Here is a 20,949-nt window from a genome sequence, read left to right as displayed (position 1 = left end):
GGGGGTGACACTCTCAGGTTTCACAAATTAAGACATTGAATTGTCAGTTTGACAGGAATCAGAGTTATTTTCACTGTGATGAGTTCTTTTCAGAAAACAAAACAAAAAAAACATACAATACACTAAAGTTGAGAAATGTTGAGATATAATCTGGAACAGTCGATATTAGACCGACATGCCTTGATTACACCATCACTTTCTATCTAAGGCCAATTTGCACTGCTCTGAATTTTAATAGAAAAAGTCTCTGGGCTCTTCTGCTTGTATTGACAGCTATACAGGCTCACCAACATCACACTGTAATCTCAATCATTAGCATTATTACAGCACCATCACTTCTGCTCTGACGCCAGCAGGAGTCAATAAAGATTATCATGTCTGGACAAAGCAAGACAGAGGACATCGATATTTCTTTGCCTGAATCATTCCTCAGCTTTTGTTAAACAATAAAACATCTGAATGTGAAGGACAAGAAGTACAAAAAGAAGACGGAGAAAGGGGAGGAGGGGACAAGGAGAATATGAAAGCAGGAAGAAGACGATGAAGAAAGAAGAAGAAGACAAAGAAGATCACCTTTACAAGGTAGCAGACTGTTCCAATCACCTTTATATAGAAATGACAAGCAATCAAACAAATAAGAAAAAAATGTGGCTGAGTCAAAGGACCAGCTCCAAATATCGAGTTTTATGATTCATTTAGAAGTTTTAGCGGATTAAAAAGCACTTATCTGAATTAAGGTCGAGCCTTTGTGTCCTGTGATGCATGACACCGCATAAAGCTCGTAACAATGCAGTGGAGTGCTGAAGGGGGTGCTGCAGGGAATTCTGGGAAGTGTCTTGTTATAATAGGCGTTTTATTTTCCTGCAACGCCTTGGATGTGAAAAGCATTTAGGTCTGGTGTAAGCTGACAAAATATACGATTTAGAAAGACAAAAAAGGATCATTAAAGACCTATAAAATACTAAAGCAGCTTTCAAACTAACTAGAAATTCATCAAAACCCTGAAGATTAAGCTGGAACCAAAACAGGACAAGTCAAGGACAATCCAATGTCAGCTGCCTCAACCATGAAAGTTACAGAAAGTGATGATAATAAAAACACTATGACACAATACAGTGAAACATAACATTGCAGTCTGTCTGTTGTATCGACATACATTGTGACTTTTTTCCTTCATACCTCATGGCAGGTTAGTCGAAAGGAACTGTGTGCCAAGAAAATCAACAAGAATATGTGTGTGTGTGTATGTGTGTGTGTATGTGTGTGTATGTGTGTGTGTGTGTGAGAGCCAGAGTGTGAGAAAAAAAAGGGTCGGACGATATGGAAGAAGAACAGAGAAGAAGTCTTATGGGGAGGAAAAGCAAAGAAAGGAAGAGGTGATGCTGAAGGTACCCTGCTGTTTTTTGACTGGAGGGCACATCTACACTTCCTTCTCATGCGCACACACACACACACACACACACACACACACACACACACACACACACACACACACACACACACACACACACACACACACACACACACACACACACACACACACACTGAGACTTTGAACAGCAGTTCCCCCCTGGCAAGCTACACTAACCTGAATTATTGACTGTCAAAACTACACAATGGAGAAATTTCCTTACTGTAACTGAAGTGAATGTTACAGTCAGAATGGAAAAGAGTGAGCGCACTTCAGGACTAGCATGATAACTTGTGTGCAGGTTGGGGTTGTTTTTTCGAGGTTTTCAAGTTATGTGTCAAACCTTGACAGTATGTAGTCTTGTGCTGGGCATATTTTGCATGGCAGGTTTTCAAAAGTTTCAAAATTCCATCTTCAAAAGTAAATGAAAACAAGACCGGTGATTCTGTTAAATGAATGACTCTGTAAACACATTACTTTCAGCTAAATATGTCTGGATCTGCTTTTGTATTTGTGTAATTTATCGTTAAATACCCTATAATATCTGATAAGTCTACTTCGATATCAAAAAGGGACGACAAAAAAAGAGTCATTTGCAAATATTGATTCTGTTTAAAACTGCTGCGGAAACTGCAGGCACATTTAGCTGAAGGTCAGCCGGTTGTTGTGCTTGGATCAGAGGGTCAATTGTTAAATTGTAACACAGGTATCGTTACATCTGTACATGGTGAAAAATGTTGAGAGAAATGCAGTGCAGACAGTGTTGACAGTGTGTGCTGTCCTGTAAGCCATCAGTCACCGGAGCTGAGCTAATGTTCAAAATTATTTTTTATTTCTATATCATATTTGTTCTGACCTCAGAATCAACATACTAGTAATTCCTCGAGTGTCGCCATGTCTGTTGTTTACATCCCACACATTTGTATATGGCTTGCGCTCTCTGGTGTGCCCTCTAGAGGTATCCTCAGGTACTATGAGTCACAGTAACAAGTTCATAATGCAGTTCGCTGAACGATACTACTGACACCAACACACTTTCAAATACCAAAACCAAGTCCTGCACCTTGAGAATCTGCATAAAGAATGCAGAATCTGTAAATGGAGGTTGAGTCATCGCATAAAGTTTAGGTTGTCAGTCATCCAGGTCATGGTAAATTCAAAGCATGATCCATAGGAAACAGGACTTGGCTGAAGAACTTGAAGAAGTTTGCTTTTTGAGGAGAGGTGAAACGTCTTCAAGATCTTCCACCAAGTCCAGTTGCCTTCAAATTCATCACAAATAAAACCACTGAATATTGAAAAACCAATGTTCACCTTAGTTTGCATGTTAACTTCATTCCCTTTTGGATATTATTTATAGATTTCTATTTCTAGAACTGCAACAAAAATGCACCCATCAAAACTATAAAATTCAAATTCAGAGACTTAAAAAAATAGTGAATTCGACCCCTTTCCCCTCATCCTTCTCTCGTCCTCTCTTGCCAACCCCCAAAATTACAGTCCGTCCCTCCATCAGCTGCCGTCTCCCCAGGAGGACTCCGGCTGCCGCGGCTCGCTCCCGACTGGAACAATCACACAGTCACACCTCAGGAACAGAAGGGGCCTGCTCCCTCTGCTAGATGGCCATCTTTCCATTCGGAGGCGTCCTTGTGACGCAGCAGGGCTTCAGTGCACTTTCACAAGATGCAGGACTCCAATCTGGACTCATCTCATTTGATTTACTTTATGTCTGACACTGAAAGAGAGTAACAAGTTACACTGCTTTGTCAGAAAAGGGAACATCACATGTTAAAGGCCATAAAGGATTCACATGTGTGTCACATTTTCGATTGGGATTGAAGACACACCTTGAGTTTATCTGTATTACCATGAAGTCTCTACGTTGTATCGTTTTAATAGGTTTTCCATTTCCTATTCTTCGACTGTCTACCTTCCTGATTAGCTGTCGATCAGCCTGTTTGTTTCCTTTCTCTTCCTGTTTCTCTGAAATGGTCCTCTACCTGCTGATTTGCATTCCTCTCCCTCTTCTTTTCTTCTTCTCCAGCAGAGATATCTGCCCAAACAAGTCAGCCTCCCCCTTATTCTTGATTTGTCTCGCTTTTGTCACTGTGAATTTTGTTTCTTTTCCATCACCCCTCTCGCCACTTCTCTCCCTCTCCCCTTCTTTTTCTTTCTTTTTTTCTCTTTGCCCCCCCTGTGAGTATGTGTGTATGTTAGTGTGTATGTGTGAGTAAAAGAGAGAGAGAAAGAAAAGAGGCGACAATTTGTTCAGCCTTTCAGCCAGTCTGGAGCCAATCAATGGGAGCTTATCAGGATGTGCTGTGCTGTGCTCTGCGGCTGTCTGCAGCCGAGTCCAGAGGCAGATAGGACCGAGCCCCGTCTGTCTGGGCTGGACTCAACAGGGGGTGGAATAAGTGGGTGTGTGTGTGCGTATGTGTGTGTGTGCAGTCATCCAAATGTGTGCTGTTGGATGTCACAGCGAAGGACAGAGAGAGTGTGTTTGTCTTTGTGTGGGATTTGATTATCTATTGTAGCCTCTGTTGTTTCTATGAGTTTGTTTTTTGTGAGTTAACACTGAGGTGATGTTTCAGTTCAGAATATGTTTCATGTTGATTAACAAGTTGTGTTTCTTCATTTAAATAATGGAAAACAGTAGAATGCTTAATTTCTAAGAGCTTGGAGCGATGTTTTTTTTGTCTTCCATTTATATAAAGGTTAAAAGGTGACATAATTTATAAGCTACATTATGTTTGTTTTTTTGGTTGAAATATCACTGAATGAAGTTTATGGACTTATTGCTTTACCGCTACTGAAATAAAAGCTACGTGTCACGCTTTAATCTTGCAGATATAAAAATGCAGCTCACAATAATAGGGATGCCATTCAAGTTGTTCTATAGCTACGGTCTATACGCGACATGTCAATGGCTACATAAAGCTAACGCTAGTAAGCGAGCTAATTATGCTAATGTTAGAAACATTAGTTGATTAGAGACACTAGCTGTCTCTGAAATGACTCAATACATACAAACAAGTCCACTATATAGTGGGTTTGCAATTTTGTAGCGCTGTGACAGTGTTATGCAATAAATATAACATCCTTTATAGAGGACTCAAAGTATCCCACAATGCATTGCAAAAAGAAACGTGACAAAGGGGTTACTTATCCAGCTCCATATTCCATCATAGTTTATTCTGCAATGACAGAGAAAAAATAAATGACATAAGTGACAGTGTAGTAGTGAATGAACGTGTTTTTTTCAGTTGATTTCACTAACTAATGCTTTAAATTGAAACACCATATGCAGCAGGTAGGGAGAACAAATTAGGTAGTTTGGACAAAAAAACAACAAAAAAAAACGTACCTTCAGGCCTGTTGTGACCAGAGCTGAGATAAGGATGATTGTTATGTATTTGTGTCCAAAATGCTACTGCTAAGCCTCTGACAATATCGTCTGTGTCTCATGTAACTCCCCAACCTTTATGCCCTTAACCAGGGAGAGAGAGAGAGTGGGCAATGACATACAGGAAAGGAGCCACAGACTCAAACCTTTGAGGACAACAGCCCCTGTTCTCGTAAGCTGCTACTTAACTTACATGTTTCAAAACCTAAACCTGTTCGTAAAGTCAAAAGAAGATGGTTTCAATCAGCAGGTTACTGCTACAAGAGTGTACTGCACGACTTGGTCTGAACTTTAAGTCTCAGGTGGCTCATGATCCATATTTTAGAAAAGTGGGAGCATTGATTTCGTAGCTCTAAACATGATAGACACATTTTATGATGATCTGTGCACAACAAACAAAGGCCGTATTGATTACTGTATGATTGGAGGAGGGAGAGAATGAATACATGAATGGATGTGTGTAATAGTTCCACTTAGGCTTTGAGCCAACTGGCTAATAGTACATCTAAACAAAATGAATGCAGCGAGGTTAGAGCCGCTTGAAACACACAAAAACATTGTTTAGTTTCACCCCTCCTCCACAAAAACTGAGGCAGCTGCACTTAATATGACTATGCTGTTACTATGGTAAAAAACCAAGGCAACAAGTTACCTCAGTGACTTTTTTTGTTTTTCTGTTTGTCTTGCCCAATTGCCTCAACTTCCTGCGGCTAATTTCCAGAGCAGATTGAGGCAGATTGCTTGAGGCAATCATAAGCGTAAGTAATAAAGGAGCCTGGATTTCTGATTTAACACCCTAATTATTTCTATTACAATTCAAAGTGATCACTTCAGAAAATTTCACCTCCTGATGAAAATCGGATTTTTGGCAGAATGCTGGCTCCCTCGGCATATCGACAATCAGAGGAGACTAATTGGGGTTTCAATTAGGCCTCTGCCTGCGCCAGACAGCTCCTTCTCAATCTCTTATTAAAAAATCCAACCGAGGAATTATTGCAGGAGGTGGATATGTGGAGAAGAAGGCACATGAAGGAAAAGGATGGAAGGTACAGTACAACAGTGGGAAGAAGAGCTGGGCAGTAGACGGAGAAAGGCAGCTGAAAGATGGAGGTGTGAAAGATGAGATAAAATGAAGAGTGGGAAGAGGGGGATGAAGGGACCATTACAGTTGAATTTTGACGATGACGAAGAGAAGGGAAGGATGGAGATGGAGCTGGGGGAGGCGGAGGCGGAGAGGAAGGGCGTGAAAGAGGGAGGGGATGTAATTTGCCTGGATCTCAAAGGAAGGTCCGATGGGGGGAGAGGAGGACACAGAGGAGAAAGATCACTAGACTCTAATGATCGGTCTCCAGGCTGTGTGTGAGTGTGTAGGGGGGTTGCCATGGTGATAAGTGCAGCTCGTTAGGCAGTCCATCAAGGAGTGAGCAGCAGGTGTCCGTCTGCGGCCCCTCTTACGCCGCATATACACCCACATGCACAAACATATCAATCAGTGTGTAATCTGTCACAATAGCATCATAAAAGCTGCTTGGAGTAGAAAAAAAAATGGGATTTGTAAACACACACAGCATCTGAATACACTCCAAGAGACATTTACTTTTCTTATCATCAGTTTACAGTTCCCTCTTATTCTTTCTCACTTATCAGACTTTTGCTCTCACTGTCGGCTTTGCAGTTACAAATGTCAGCTTTCTCGTTTGCGCTGCTTGATTTTTTTGTTTGCCATTCTGGCACAAACCTCTCAAGTGAGTGGGATTTTTAGATGAATGCGTCCCCATTGGCTGATGAGTTTTTGAGTGACAGCTCAGATATTCTGACATAACGAAGTCTCTAGCCCTATTCAGACTGACTAAGAGGGGATATGTTTGCCTCAGTGACGTTATCCCCGTGACTACGTGAGGCGTAATGAAGGGACAAAGTGATCCTACCTTTGTGCCGGCATCAGAGGTGGTAACAGAGGCGTTACAATGGTAAGATTAGCAGTGCTGTGTGTGTGTATGTGTGTGTGTTTGTTTGTGCATATCTGATTGTGTGTGTATGATGAGCACTTGCTGAGTGTTTACACGCTGTGCTCTGATAATGAGAAAGTTCCTACTGTTGTAGCATCTTTTAAGCACACAAACTAGCAGAGTTGTGTCCACACATGATTTGGATTTCTGGTATTTTGGGCATGTTGTTTTCTCCTTGTCAGCCAGCTAATGTTATTCTCATGTAAGGGGAAAGTGAGATTGATCATATCAAAGATTGAGGACGCTGAGTACAGTGTCTAGAACAAGCACCAAGCCTCAGTAAATCATAACTTAAGAACCAGGCCATTGTCTGTTTCATGTTACGTTCTTACAGACCCATGGCTCTGCTGTACTTGAATTTTCGTGCGTGTGTGTGTGTGAATTCATAAAAGATATTATTGCCTTCCCCAAATCCCCTCTGTCACTGCAGGCAGGGATAACTAAGCCAGAACAGAGACTGATGTTGTGTGTGTGTGTGTGTGTGTGTGTGTGTGTGTGTGTGTGTGTGTGTGTGTGTGTGTTCAGCCATCAAATGAAGCCAGTCAAATAAATAAAAAGAACACACGTGGGAAAAGTCTGAAAAGTAATGAAAATAATACAAAAAAAATATTTTATCACATGTATCTTGATCTTGTTAATAACTCACATAACTATACAGCTTCTGATGATTGAATCTTAAACTTGTTCAATCTCAACATTTGCTGGTTAATGATGTGTGACTGGGGTTCCAACAGAATAGTCTAACATAAGTCTTCAGTATGGCAGCACAGTAGTTAGTGCAGACGTCCTGCTGAGTCAAAATGTTCAAGTCTACACTGCCTTCTTGGACTGAAAAACATTTTCAAACAGGTTTTTTTGGTTTTTGCACCAAATATACTAAGACAGTGGTTCTCAACTGGTGGGCTGGGACCCAATAGTGGGTCGCCGAGCTGTTTTCAGTAGGTCGCGAATGTCTGCCTGGAAGAAAAATGCGATCAAAAAGTCTGTGAAGCCCTTTTTTAAAACAGGTTTGTTTCATTAAGTTCCTTTGTTCTATCACGCTTTGTACCGCCCGACATCCAAACGGCACACTTTTTCGTCAAATAAAAAGGATTGATTGAAAAATATGAGAAATTTGGGTCTCAATTTTTCATGAGTAGTTGGTGGGTACTGAGACTCGGCCAGTTGAGAACCATTGCTATGAGAGATATTTATGTCAGTTCTCACATCCCAATACATTTCTACATTAAGATGGAGCATGCAGAGCACAACAATAACTACTGTACCTCACTTTAAGACAAAAGTCATGCGTTTTGAGTTTCCTCATTCTATCACTATAAAAGAGTCTATTCTGTTGTGTTCATTTGACTCGTCTCACAGCCTTTAAAACTGTCCATGTTATTTTGCATCGTGTCGCCAATTAAAGCAACAAAATAGTAAGTAGGAATTTGGTTTGGTTCACTTTGGCGCCCACTGAAGGTATGAGTGCAACTACACTGGCGCACTACACGGTGCGATACTGGTAGGCTGTTACGCCTACCAGTGTTGTATAACGTGCATTTTTTTGAAAAGCAAATGGTGCGGTAAAGATGCTGTAAGAAGCCATAGAACCATGTCGGCTGACAATGTGCGATTATATTTCTGGATTTCTTTGCGTAAAAATATGACTCTACTGGCGTCTACAGACTGTCGTTTTCAAACTGTTTACATGTGGAGTATGTGTGTACTCAACTGATACCATGATATAGTCTATAGCTAAATAGCTACATTTTTGAGGTTAAGTAATTATGCTAGTTAGGGATTGGTTACGAGTATGATTAAAACCCAATAAAGCTAACTTGATAATCAACAAGTATTGATAATCCATCTCTCAGCCTCAGACATTGTATAGCCTCAGACATTGTATCAAACAGTAACAAGAGCGCTGAAGGCTGCTGTGTGAAGTGCTGTAAGGCTGTTTGCACATCTAGTGAGAGACCTGGAACGGTAATTAACGCTAACAGGAATTGCTCAACCAAAATATAATGCAGATATCCAACTGTGTAAATGCAAAATCTACACTTACAGATGCTCCAATTCTTACTAGCCCATATAGACTCAAACACTATCATAAATATTACTTTTGCAGCAGTTGTCTAAAATCTCAGGTGCATCACATATAACTCATTTAAAAGCACTATGCACCAAATATGTATTCAACCTATACTCCTAGGCCTCCCAACATCTTTTCAGTTTTTTTGCACCACAATAAACCTGATTTTCACTGCACACATAATCCTTAATTATCTTTTTTCTTTCTCCAGTAAACAACAACAGCTGCCATTTTCTCTCTCATGCCAATAACGCTGTATTGAATTAATAGTGACAAAAATGCAGCATGCTATATGTGCATGTCATCAGGGATTATAAAACCTCTCCATATATACACATTTAGTCAATTTATCTGTTTGCAGCACAGCATGACTGCACAGAGTGTGTATATATATAATTTCAAGCCTCTCACATATAGCTCTCTGTATATCAGAGCCGGAATGCCTTAAACAATAAATACAGCAGTTTGTCAGAGTGACGAGTTTTGCATTAAGGCTCAGAGGCTAAGATGACTGTGGCAAGTAAAGTAATTACCTTTCAGAGATGAGTGCGTGTAGCCAGACAGTGTAATTGTAACTCAGGGGACTCTTGGTGCTGCTGTTGAGGGTGTATTTTGTGCTTTGTAGTGGGTGTGTGCTTTCATTCATGCATTTCTGCTCTATTGTGCAAGGCTGTGAGTTTCTCTGCTTGTTAGAAATACAGTTATAACACACAGTGGATGCTGTAGCAAATATGCAATGTCAGTACTGATTTGATGACAGAGTTATACTGAGGGTTAGCTATTACAAGGCTGTCAGTGGATATCTCAATATCTCAATATATATCTTTGTTTCTTTAAGAGCACAACCTCTTATTCTCCAGTGTGTCCTGAATGGTTTAATAACACTTGCCTTTCTAATGCAGCACGCCTCCCACTCTATACCAGCCACTGTACAGTGCATGATATTTTTCTTTAAGCGTCGTTAATGCATACATTAATTTCCCTGGAGATTTTCCTCTAATTGTGAAGCTATAGAAGTTGCCCGTCAGCTTTGGGAAGCAGCATCTGCCGGCTGCTAATGTGACGGTCGCTTTGCAGTATTTAAATGTTCAGATAATGAGATAAAAACGGAAGTTTTTGAACCCATTTGCAGTCTTTTAGTTTAAAGAATGAATTATGTAAGCTATTTGAAGTCATTCCAGTCGTATTGGTATTAGCTACTTTAGCTAACATTGCTAACCATGGCATACCACATATCAGAATGCACATAATATTCAACTCAGCCTTGGATAATGTAACGTTCAAGCTAAAGATTTTAGCTGATTAAAGTAATCAGTTTATTATAAAATATGAAGTGGTAACTGGTTCAAACGTTTGCAGCCTGTGTGCTGGAGCCAAGCTGCCCAAAGGCCTGTTTCACAGCCGTTGTTGTCATGGCAGCAAAAAGCACAGGTGTAACTCATAATGTTAACGATGACTCAGCTGGACAAGGTGTGTCACTTAACGATGCCACTGACACAGCAAGAAGGGTATTATTGGGAGCTGCAAATAATAAAAAAGGTAATAAAATTAAAACTTGAGAGGCTTTCCAGAATCTTCTCTCATATGCTTGGCTTTCGTGCAAAACCTTGTGAGCCACTGACAAAAGACCTAGAGATGTTTTTTGGGGGAATTTCTCCTCTTATCTCTTAATCTTATAGAGGACAGAGTAAAAAAGCCCTCATTCTGCAGTTAAATTTGCCAAAAAAACTCAGAAAATGCAAAAAAAGATAGAGATCATCAAGGTAGTTTTTTTAAAACTCTGCTCGGTCCATAATGTTTTTGATTGCCATGACTTAGTTAAAGTTAAATTTATCTTATTGTTTTGAATCATTAAAACATAAAGTGAAACAACAGTTATGCAACAGTTAATTTGAACCAAGTAATCTGATATTCTATGAGTGCTGATATACAATGAAACAGCACTGGGACTTTTCACAACATATCACTACGCCTCAGGTGTTCTGAGTAACTTTAATGAACATTACAGCAGCTCACTTGTGTTGCTTGGTGATGGCCGAGTTCCAGTCAAGTATTGGGATTATTTGTGTCAACGTAGCTAAAATACTTAAATTAACCAAATATGAGCTGCTGTTGATTATCTCTGTTTGAAATGCATGGTGCTTAAAGAACTGTATAAAAGTAATATCACACTTGAGGTTACGCTGATACAAGTACAATATCACTACCTCATGTGGTATTGCTTCATTAAAATGTATAATCAGCAGTTTCTTTGTGTTTCTCCTCAATGTCTATTATAGTAAATAAGAGCTGTGCTGCACTCTTTCTATAAGGACATTAAGTAACGCAGACTGATTTGTTCATTGTGGTCTTTTAGGAAATAATGCAATTATTTTTAAGACAAAAAGTCTTAAACATCCTTTTTTATCCTAACTTTTGGTGATGAAAGACATTAAGTGACAGTTTCCCATGGTTGAGTTGTTTTCTATCAGTTTAAAGGAGTGTTATTCACAAGATATTCCATTTTGGATAGAGGCTCATTCTTGTATTGAAAATCCATCACAAGAATCCATAAAACCTTGGCTGAGTAGAACATCTCATAGCGTCTGCACTGTGAGCCAAGACATTATTGTCTGCTGAAGGGTTGCATATATTTAACTTACTTACAGGCCTTCAGTCGTTTGCAGCCAGAATTTGAATGCAGTTTTGCGCCTTGCTGGAGGACATGGACACATTTCAACATCTTAGCTGAAGTGGGAAAATGTTCTTTCACTAAATAATGCATATAAAAGCACATTGTAAAAAATATGTTGAGACTTGTTTAAACCCTGAACTACTTTTCATGAGCTATGAAATTAAGACTTTAGGATTCACAGTTGCAAAGGCAATGCAATTCGCTGTCATCATAATGTATGACGGAGCAGAAACTCTGCAGAAGAACTGATTACTCACTGTTTAATGTAAAAAGAAAAAAGAAAAACCTTTATATTGCAGTTTTAGCTCTTTTTCAGTGGGTTCCCGCCAGACTGGAGCTGGTTAAATCTAACCTGCATTAGGCAACACTATATTAAGGTGCACAAATACACAATAGAGCAGTTACTTGTTAGCATGCATATTTGTTGATTATGAGGCCACTGTGGCTCATGAGTAGAGTTCACAGTTTAATCCCAGTGTTACAGGAGGGTGCTGTATAGACTGTACGAAAATCTTATCGAAAATTGGATGCTAGCTAGCTTAGCTTACTAATATTAGCCCGAATTCCCACTAGAAGTTACTTTTCAAGGGTATTTCATAACCTGCTGAGTCATTGGAAGCTTCATCACACTAAGCATTTTTCTTGTCCTGCTGTACACAAAGGAGAGACGCGAGCTAGCAAAAACATGAATGTTCACTGTGTACGCTATAAAATGCAATGCTAGGAGTTCTTTACATTTCATTTAACTCGGACTCTTTCAGTCATCTTCCTCCATCCCATATCTCTAACAGGCCATCCCTGATATGCTGACCTGCAGTCCAGCCTCGGCCCCTGGAGGAGGAGGGAAGAAGAAGAAATAAAGTCTTTGAGGTGAAACGGATCCCTGTTAGCCTCAGCACTTTAACAAAGTAGCCGCGTGAAGCTCTGGGACGGAGAAAGACAGCAGGTAAAGAAAGAAAGAAAGAAAGACAACTTATTAAAAAGGTGGTGTGTGGTCGTGTGTGTTTTAAAAATGTGGAGTCGCATGTGTCAGTGTGTGTGCCTTTTGAGGGGGTTTGTAGAGTAGAGTGAAGGTCCTTTGCTTCACTGCGCACACACATGACTGCACATACATCCACACACATATACACACACACACACACACACACACACACACACACACACACACACACACACAGGGGAATGGTGATGTGCAGATCCTTCATTGAGCATGTCTCAAGCTCGGCCAAGCATTCAGTCATCCCAGTGACCTAGAAATGAATGACACTGCAAACAAAAGCTGCAGTAGCTCCACTCCTTTCCCCCCAGGTTCATGAATTCTGTCATCAGGCAAAGAGTGTGTATTTAAAAAAAACAAAAACAAAACACCGTTATTCTCACACTGACACTTTTTGAGCACAAGAATAAAACTCCAAGAGTCATTGGGAACTTTTAAAGACTTTTTAGACAAATAATTAAGTACGACCTGTGATTTCAGTTCCTTCAACTTGGTTTAAATCAATCTGTTCATTGGGTATAGGTTGAAAACTTTCCGCTTTTGGAACACCCCCGCGCTCGTCGATCTTCCTCACTGACCGATCAGAATCAGGAAGGGGCGGGACTCCTGTTATCAGCTTTGTGAACATCAATGGCAGAGAAGAAACGTATCCGACTCGTCTTTTCTTGGGTACAACTTTCGGGTCTAGAGCTGCTGCTAACTCCATGTCTCGATCCCTTTACATTATTTTCATGTTTTCTTGGTGAAATGTCCTTGAATAAACAGACATTAAGCAAACCGAGGCTTTGCAAAACAGACCTAATGGGCACTACTGAGGGAAGTAGCAGTTGACTTTCGTATCCTAGCAACAATAAGCACAGATGAAAAGTGCTCTGAAACTAAGGTCCTGAACGCTGGCTGTGCACAAAGCGCTGTTAATGGACACAGGCCCTTATGTTCCTTGGAGAGGATCAATATTACAGAATGTGTAAGAAGTTATTATGGTGAAGCAAACAAACTATGCGTTTGATTTAATCTTTTCTAACCCTGCAAACTGTCTTGGTGTGTACTTTAAAAAAAAATTATATATCCAGTATTTTGTCTAATCAACATTCTCATGTACGTATCTGAAATAAATAATAAGTACTGAAAGGCTTTATTAGGAAAAATGATGAGACAAAGCTTGTGTCTTACTCACCTAATATATGACAAAAATTGAAAAAGGAGACTTCACAAGGAAGACAAAGGTCTGTTTTCTCCACCCTACAGATTAGGAAAGCCAGAATCTTTCTTGGAGAACTATTTTACTCTGTTGATGTGGAAAGGATCCTAAAAGGGGGCATCTGCTCTGTTTAAGAGTGGTCTGCTGTCTAGTCTTATGCAAAGTTTTGCAGCAGTCCCCAACTCATCTTTGTACATGTGACATGTATGCATCCCTGTTTGGCATATGATCCAGTTTATGTTTCATGTGTGTTTTTGACAAATAAATGGTAAATGGACGGTACCTATATAACCTTTTTCTTGTCATCTGGGCATTCCAAGTACTTTCCCCCATTCACACCACAATCATACACTGATGGCAGAAGGATGCTATGCTAAGTGTCCATCAGTATTAACCATCCTATTCATTCACTTCACCAGGAGCATTTTGGGGTTCAGCGTCTTGCCCAAGGACACCGCGACTGAGCTGACAACCTTCAGATTGAATGATGAACGACTCCACAAATAAACAGGTAAATGCTTGTAAAATGCCTTGTTGCTTAAGAAACAATATGGATGTAATGGACAGATTCATTGCAAATGAAGCCTTAGTTCTGTAGCTTATATGTTTGTCATGTATAGAATTGATAAACAGTGATTAAACCTAACCTATCTACAGTCTTTGTTGATTTTATACCCCTGTCTAAAAAGAGCTATTGAAAGCGCCATGCAGAGGGACAGTAACAACAAATTTGAGATGCAGCCTGCTTTGAGGTAACTTGAATACATGCTTTATTGTCATGAGATGTGTTGAATGGTATCCATAGCAACACGGGTTATCAGGGGCCCTGGAAAAGTAGGTGACTGCACACAAAGTATGATTATGACCCATCTGTAAAATGTAACATTGATGACTGCAGCACAGGCTCTTATTATGCATTTTCTCTTAAGGCTTTCAAGCAAGACTTTGTGAAGCAGCTGGGAGACAGAATGTTCAATTAAATTCAAGTCAATAATAACACACGACTTTCCTTTCTATTTAGATTCAAAGCATGTAAAAATTCAGGACATTTGGACAATGACTAATATGATGACATGTCGACTCACACAGACTGCAAAGGAGAAGCAGATGAGGTTCCAACCCACTGAGTCACATCTCGACTTGTTCTGTCTTATACATAAACATGATCAGCAGGAAGTTTGTGTGAACCTTTTGATGTACAGTATGTGCATGTGCTCATCTGTGTAAGACTACTTCTACACCTTACCCTTAAGAATGAAGGTCTTCAAATGGTCAATGCTCATTTGCAGTAAAATTTACACTGAATTAATATGCTGATGTGGAAATAATGGTTCTCACGTTTGCAATGTGAGATGGACATTTTTAAAAGAGTTAACTATGTAATATACAAATGAAAATGTTGTGTTTGATAAACCTGGCCATTCTACAAGATGTAAGACTTTACAGTGTAGGTCAGGTGTATTCATAAATTGTCCAGTTCTTTAAGTGTGGTTGAACTATTAGGGTTAAGAAAAGGTAGGTATCTTGAACATAACATCTTCAACACAACTACAGCGACCTCAGCAGTTCTATGAATTGGTTTACAGTATACCCAGTTTGTCTATTTGTAAGTAAGTACTAATGTAATGTAAGCATGCAGTGATGCCTAAAACACCAATGTATGTTGACGCACATAGCATTTTAAAGGTGCACTATGTAGATTTGGTAGTGAAATTTGAAAGTTTGAGAAGTGAAACAGTTGTATTTTATATTTTCTGAACTTTATTCAAAGGAAAAAAATGGTCCCTGGAACACTGTTTGCAAGAGTTACAGTTTCACTGTCAATTTGCATTTTATCTTCAAACAGTGTTCCAGTGACCAAATTTTCCTCTGAGGAAAGTTTGTCTATAGAGTTATGATCATATACCACATAATCTGTACATTTCTCCAACTTTAATTTTTCTCTACCAACACTCCATAGTGCACCTTTAACTAAGGATGTTTCCATGCAACGTTTTGCTAACTAGCGCAAGTATTATTTCTTGTTTTAAAAAATTCCACTTCCACAGAGAAACTTAAGAGAATTGAAAAGTTACAACATCTCATGGGGAGGGAGGATAGACGCACAGAGAGACCAACTGTGATGCAATGGATCACTAAACTCAAGGTTCAGATTGTTTGGTTAGCAAACAACTGTCAGGGTGGATTTAACTGCACAATAATGCACAATGTGTCTCCATTGATCTGAACTCCCTTCTAATTTATAAATTCATTTAAAAGGTTTGATTACAACAATGTGTGCTGCATATTCTCAATACAGGTATCTATGTTACCACCACCTTGGTATAAATATTACACAGAAAAAACAGAGAACCTTCTGTAGTGAATAACAAGTGTGTTAGGGATGTTCCCAGGCGACTTACTTCCTATCCTTTGAAAGGCATTTTAAATTAAGACTGATGGACCTGTCTTGAGGTTAAAAAAAACACTTATTTTAAATTTATGCGGTAAAGGACGTAATTTGGTTTGACTAGTGTGGCTAACGCTAACAGTGCTATTACCACCAACCTCCGGTCCTACCTGCAGAACTACATCCACATGCCTGTGCTAAATGTGGTTACATTTCTTCGGTCTATATACCAGTTTAACCTGACACAGCCGTCATACCATTTTATCTCCACTTTCTAGATCAAAATACTCCCAAACCGTACTGTTCATATGAGATGCTATCCACTGGGCTTGTTTACATCGTAGTAGTACAAGTAGTAAGCAGTCCGATTAACGGGGGCTACAGCCAGTCTATGGCTACAGCCCTGGCTAATGGTGTGTGGATGTGTTCCTACAGACAGCAAATACAGAATATATGCACACCATTCATTTAGCAAAAGTGTGTCTCTTTGTTCTGGCTGACCCTGTTAGATAAGTGTCAAACTTAACAATGTTTAGGGACTATATCTTCAGTTTTTGGACCTAGCAGAGAGCTTTATTAACTTTGTGTGAAACGATTAGGTTAGTGTAACAGTTAACACTACAGTGGTCTGTGTGATAAAGTGATAATGTTAAGATACAGGTTGATGTCACAAACAACAAGTAGCTGTTACTTGAAAAACAGAAGTGGAGAAAAGCGGAAACACCGTTTGATACAAAGTAGGCAACATATATTTAAATAGAGGCACTTTTTGACCTACGTCAAGATCCTCTTTAAAATGCTATCAAACGAGAGTTGTCACTGCGTGTAGTTAGTGATATGTCGGGTGTGTTAAGCCAGAACCATACAGCTAGCATGGCTAATAATTACATTACACAACCTACTGAAGAAAGCATTCTCACAGGTGGCTTTGCCTATCTTCTGGTAAAGGTGGGGAGCTTATGTGGAACTGCTGCTCTGCTTTAAAAAGAGCATGTTTGCATAGTTTTCAGGATGCCTCTAGTATTAAGGTAGTTCAGGCACTTCATGAACACATTCTAAGAGTTATTTCTCCTATCTGGCCTTAGGATGCCTTGGGATCCCCCAGGAGATGTTCACAATGACAGGAGGAAAAACAAAGGTAATTTGGTCTACTCTGCTTAGCTTTACTATATTGAGAAAATGGATGGGGCAATGGATGGATAGGCAAAACACACAAAACAAATGCAGAATTCAGTTACCTGTTTAATTGGACTATTTATGGCTGTCTGATGTATATCCATTTATCTCTGTGTTGTATAAACCAAAGGAATTGCATCCTTTTCATTCTACACATTAACTTGAGCCTGAATGGTAAAGTCGTATGCATGAGACCTGTGATGAAAAGCCATTCAACAGTGGTTCTCTGTTGCATTTCAAAAAGAGCGACCCATGAACCTATAAAGAATCAAATAGACACGGTTCCCAGTGATGACTGGAGCCACACACACATCAGAATCACATATCTAAATAAATCCCATTCTACCCAGCAGTCAGAAAGTGAAATATTTATCTTGTCTTTTCCACAACGCTGAGCAATGGTTGACTTGTGTTGCTAAATTATGTATTTATTCAACACGAATGGACACATTTGAATGTTTTTTTTTGACCGTCTGGATCAAACTGCTGCCATTAAAATGTATGAGAGAGCAGGATTGAGCTCAGAGAAAATGATAAAGGAGAGGATGGAGAGGCAGGAGAGAGAGTGGAGGCAGGAGAGTGGAGGGTATTATTGAGCAGTTCCCAATGGACGATCTCAATATATCTTTTCAATATAGCAGTCCTCAAAATGAGAGGTCTCACTTCGCAAACAGTGAAATGTAATATCGGTTGTGTGTGTGCAGGCATGTGTGACTATTTTCTACCTGCTGTCTTTGTGTGCACACATGCCTGCAAGTATGTTTTTTGAGTATGTGTGTGGTTGCATGAAGGAAGAGGTTGCCATGCTGTAGCCTTACTACATGGCAAGTTAGGTTTTCTCTTTCACCCCTGACGGATCGGTAAGATGAAAAGCAAGATCAGAGTTATTGTTTTTTACATTTATTGGTCAGCATACCATTAAAAAAACTTTAATTTTCCAGTTGATACATGAGAGAAGATAGATAGAAATACTCACATTTTTTGCTGTTATGTCTCTGCCCTATTTACCAATAACGAATTGGTAATCTTTCAGCTCTTGTTTGGTCTTGTTAAGTCGTGTCAGTGTGTTTCCCACACATATTTTAGGAAAGAAAGAGGGTTTTTTCTCTTGCGGAAATATTTTTTGCCCAATGTGGCTCTTAAGTCTAACAAGGCTGAGTACCAGCACTGGTCTAAACCATCTCCATAGGAAAAAATGAATTGCTCTTTAGCATCGTACTGGTTCGGTGCAGTAGAGTGGGTCGTGCTGCTGAAAATCGTGGTTGTTTGCAGTAAAATGAGGTGAGCCACAAAGTTAAGGTGCAGGGTGTTTGCCAATGACAGCTATATGCCAAAACTCTTTGACAGCGTTCACTATTAGCTGCCCAATTAACAATGCACAGCTCCAGTAGTCTTGTGTTTACATACAAATCTCAAGTAGTACAGCTTTGTTACTATTTTACCTCAATGAAAAACATCAAAATAGTGTTAGGCCACACTCACAGTTCATGCTCGAGCACAAGCACGGGAACGCAATGTGGACAGCCTTCATTATCGAGGTATTTCGGCGGTTTCTGACTAAAATGACTCAAAATACGCTGCGAAGTCAGTAAAGTAGCAGCCTTGTTCTCTGTGTTGTTCTCTGATGTGCAGATGCAGATGCAGATGCAGACTCGACACTTTTATTTATTTACTTATTTTAGAGTTATTAACAAGAGGTAATTGTGCTCAGGCCAGGTTAGTCCTGGAGCAGTGTGAGTGCAGGTCAGCAGGGGAATGGGGTGGGCAGGCAATCATGCTTAAGCACAGTACTGGACAACTGGGCCTAGTGTGAGTGCGCCCTCACTATGACAACACAAATACTTTCATTAATTGGTTTCTAATAACCTAAACAGCTTCTGAATGGTCTCTTTCAACGAAAGATACCCCACACAAAAAGTGAAATAGGAGAAAGTTGGAAAGATGGTAACTTAACTCCATAGTTACCTAGCAACCATTTATAAAGCACAGCCAAAGAAAAAAAACCTCAGCACAGCCAGATTGCTTGGCTGGAACTTCTTGTTTTTAATGAAGGCCCAGTTACATTTGGAAAAAAACAGAAAGGTGGGAGTGTTTCTGAACAAACACTAAAACCTGCAGGAGAAGAATCTCTAAACAGGGACCTCAAAATAGTCCTCCTGGGGTTTTTTTTTTTTTTTGATGATGAGATGTTCTATGGGACTGGGGATAGAACGGCTCCGATGTGTTTGATGTTGTGCGCAACCACAACTACTATATTCACAGAGACACCCGGGTAGATAAACACATGTTGTCAGAAACAATGGCTGACATCTTTCCTCTATACTAACTATGTTTTCTATTGGCACCGGCCGTTGTCTATCTCCACCTGAGCCTCTAAATATCAGAAGATTCTTCAAAATGGAAATTAAAAAAGTTTTTTTGTGGAATTGTGTAAAACATGAGGATGATGCACATCGCATATATTGAATAAATGACCTTACAAACGCTTTGTCAGGCTTTTGTGAGTCAGTATTCTATTTTGAAATAATCATCTATACAAAAGAGTCATTTGAATAGATTAACTGTTTTCTTGGTGCTAGAGATAAAAAGAAACCAAAGCAAAGTTATTTTGGATCAGATTAAAAGCCCACACATCTGTGCTTGATTCAAAAACACTGCGACACAAGATACACATTAACTTCTGTATGTCTGTATGCGCTAAAGCTGGAGGCAGCGATCTAGTTCAATATAAGGCGAGGACATGATATACTATAAAGCTTTGACTGCTGTAACCCTGTTCAGTGCATACAAGTCCATATTAATCATCCAAATAATCTGATGAACGAGATGAGAGAGAGAGAGAGAGAGAGAGAGAGAGAGAGAGAGAGAGCAAGCTGGTGCAAATCCAGACCGAAGTTGTTCTTTATGGTTCTGCACCTCCAGCCGTGCAAACGTGTTACAAATTGCAGGATTATGAAACATTACCAATGTTATCCTGCAGTTCTGCAGCCAAATGTAGGCCCTGTCTGGAAACAGAGACTTCTGCTTCATAATCCACAATAAGGGATTCTGTATCACAGTCCAGGTGGCTTCTTGTCAAGCTTGTCAAGGTTTTTTTTTCTTCTCTCTTTCATAGAAATCAGGAGCAAACCAAAGACTCATAATTGACAAAGCTCTCCCAGCAAAGCGAACAATGCAGGAAAACTGCTGTACACTGTTGTGTTACTATAATTAAATAGTCCTTCCGAGCCCAAAAATAGAAACACAATAAAGGGAGATTTAAAAGTGACAAGTGAAACACACTTTCTTAGCGTTTGATCACGAATAGAGGAACAGGATAACAGGAAGCTGAAATGAGAGGAGAATCACACAATGAAACAACAAAAAGTCAGAAACGTACATGAACACACACACACACACACACACACACACACACACACACACACACACACACACACACACACACACACACACACACACACACACACACACACACACACACAGTCTGAGCTGCAGACACTTTAGCATGTATGCCGCTGATTGAGGCTGATTGAGTGCGAGCGAGTGCACAGGCGGGAGGCCAACAGTTTTGTGGGAAATTACAGAGTGGCACACTGCCTGTCAGCTTTTTTTTTGGGA

Source organism: Labrus bergylta, chromosome 23 (genome assembly GCF_963930695.1).
Source record: "Labrus bergylta chromosome 23, fLabBer1.1, whole genome shotgun sequence".
Taxonomy (NCBI): Eukaryota; Metazoa; Chordata; class Actinopteri; order Labriformes; family Labridae; genus Labrus; species Labrus bergylta.
The sequence above is the reverse complement of the archived record's forward strand: the minus strand, read 5'-3'. Positions refer to the sequence as shown.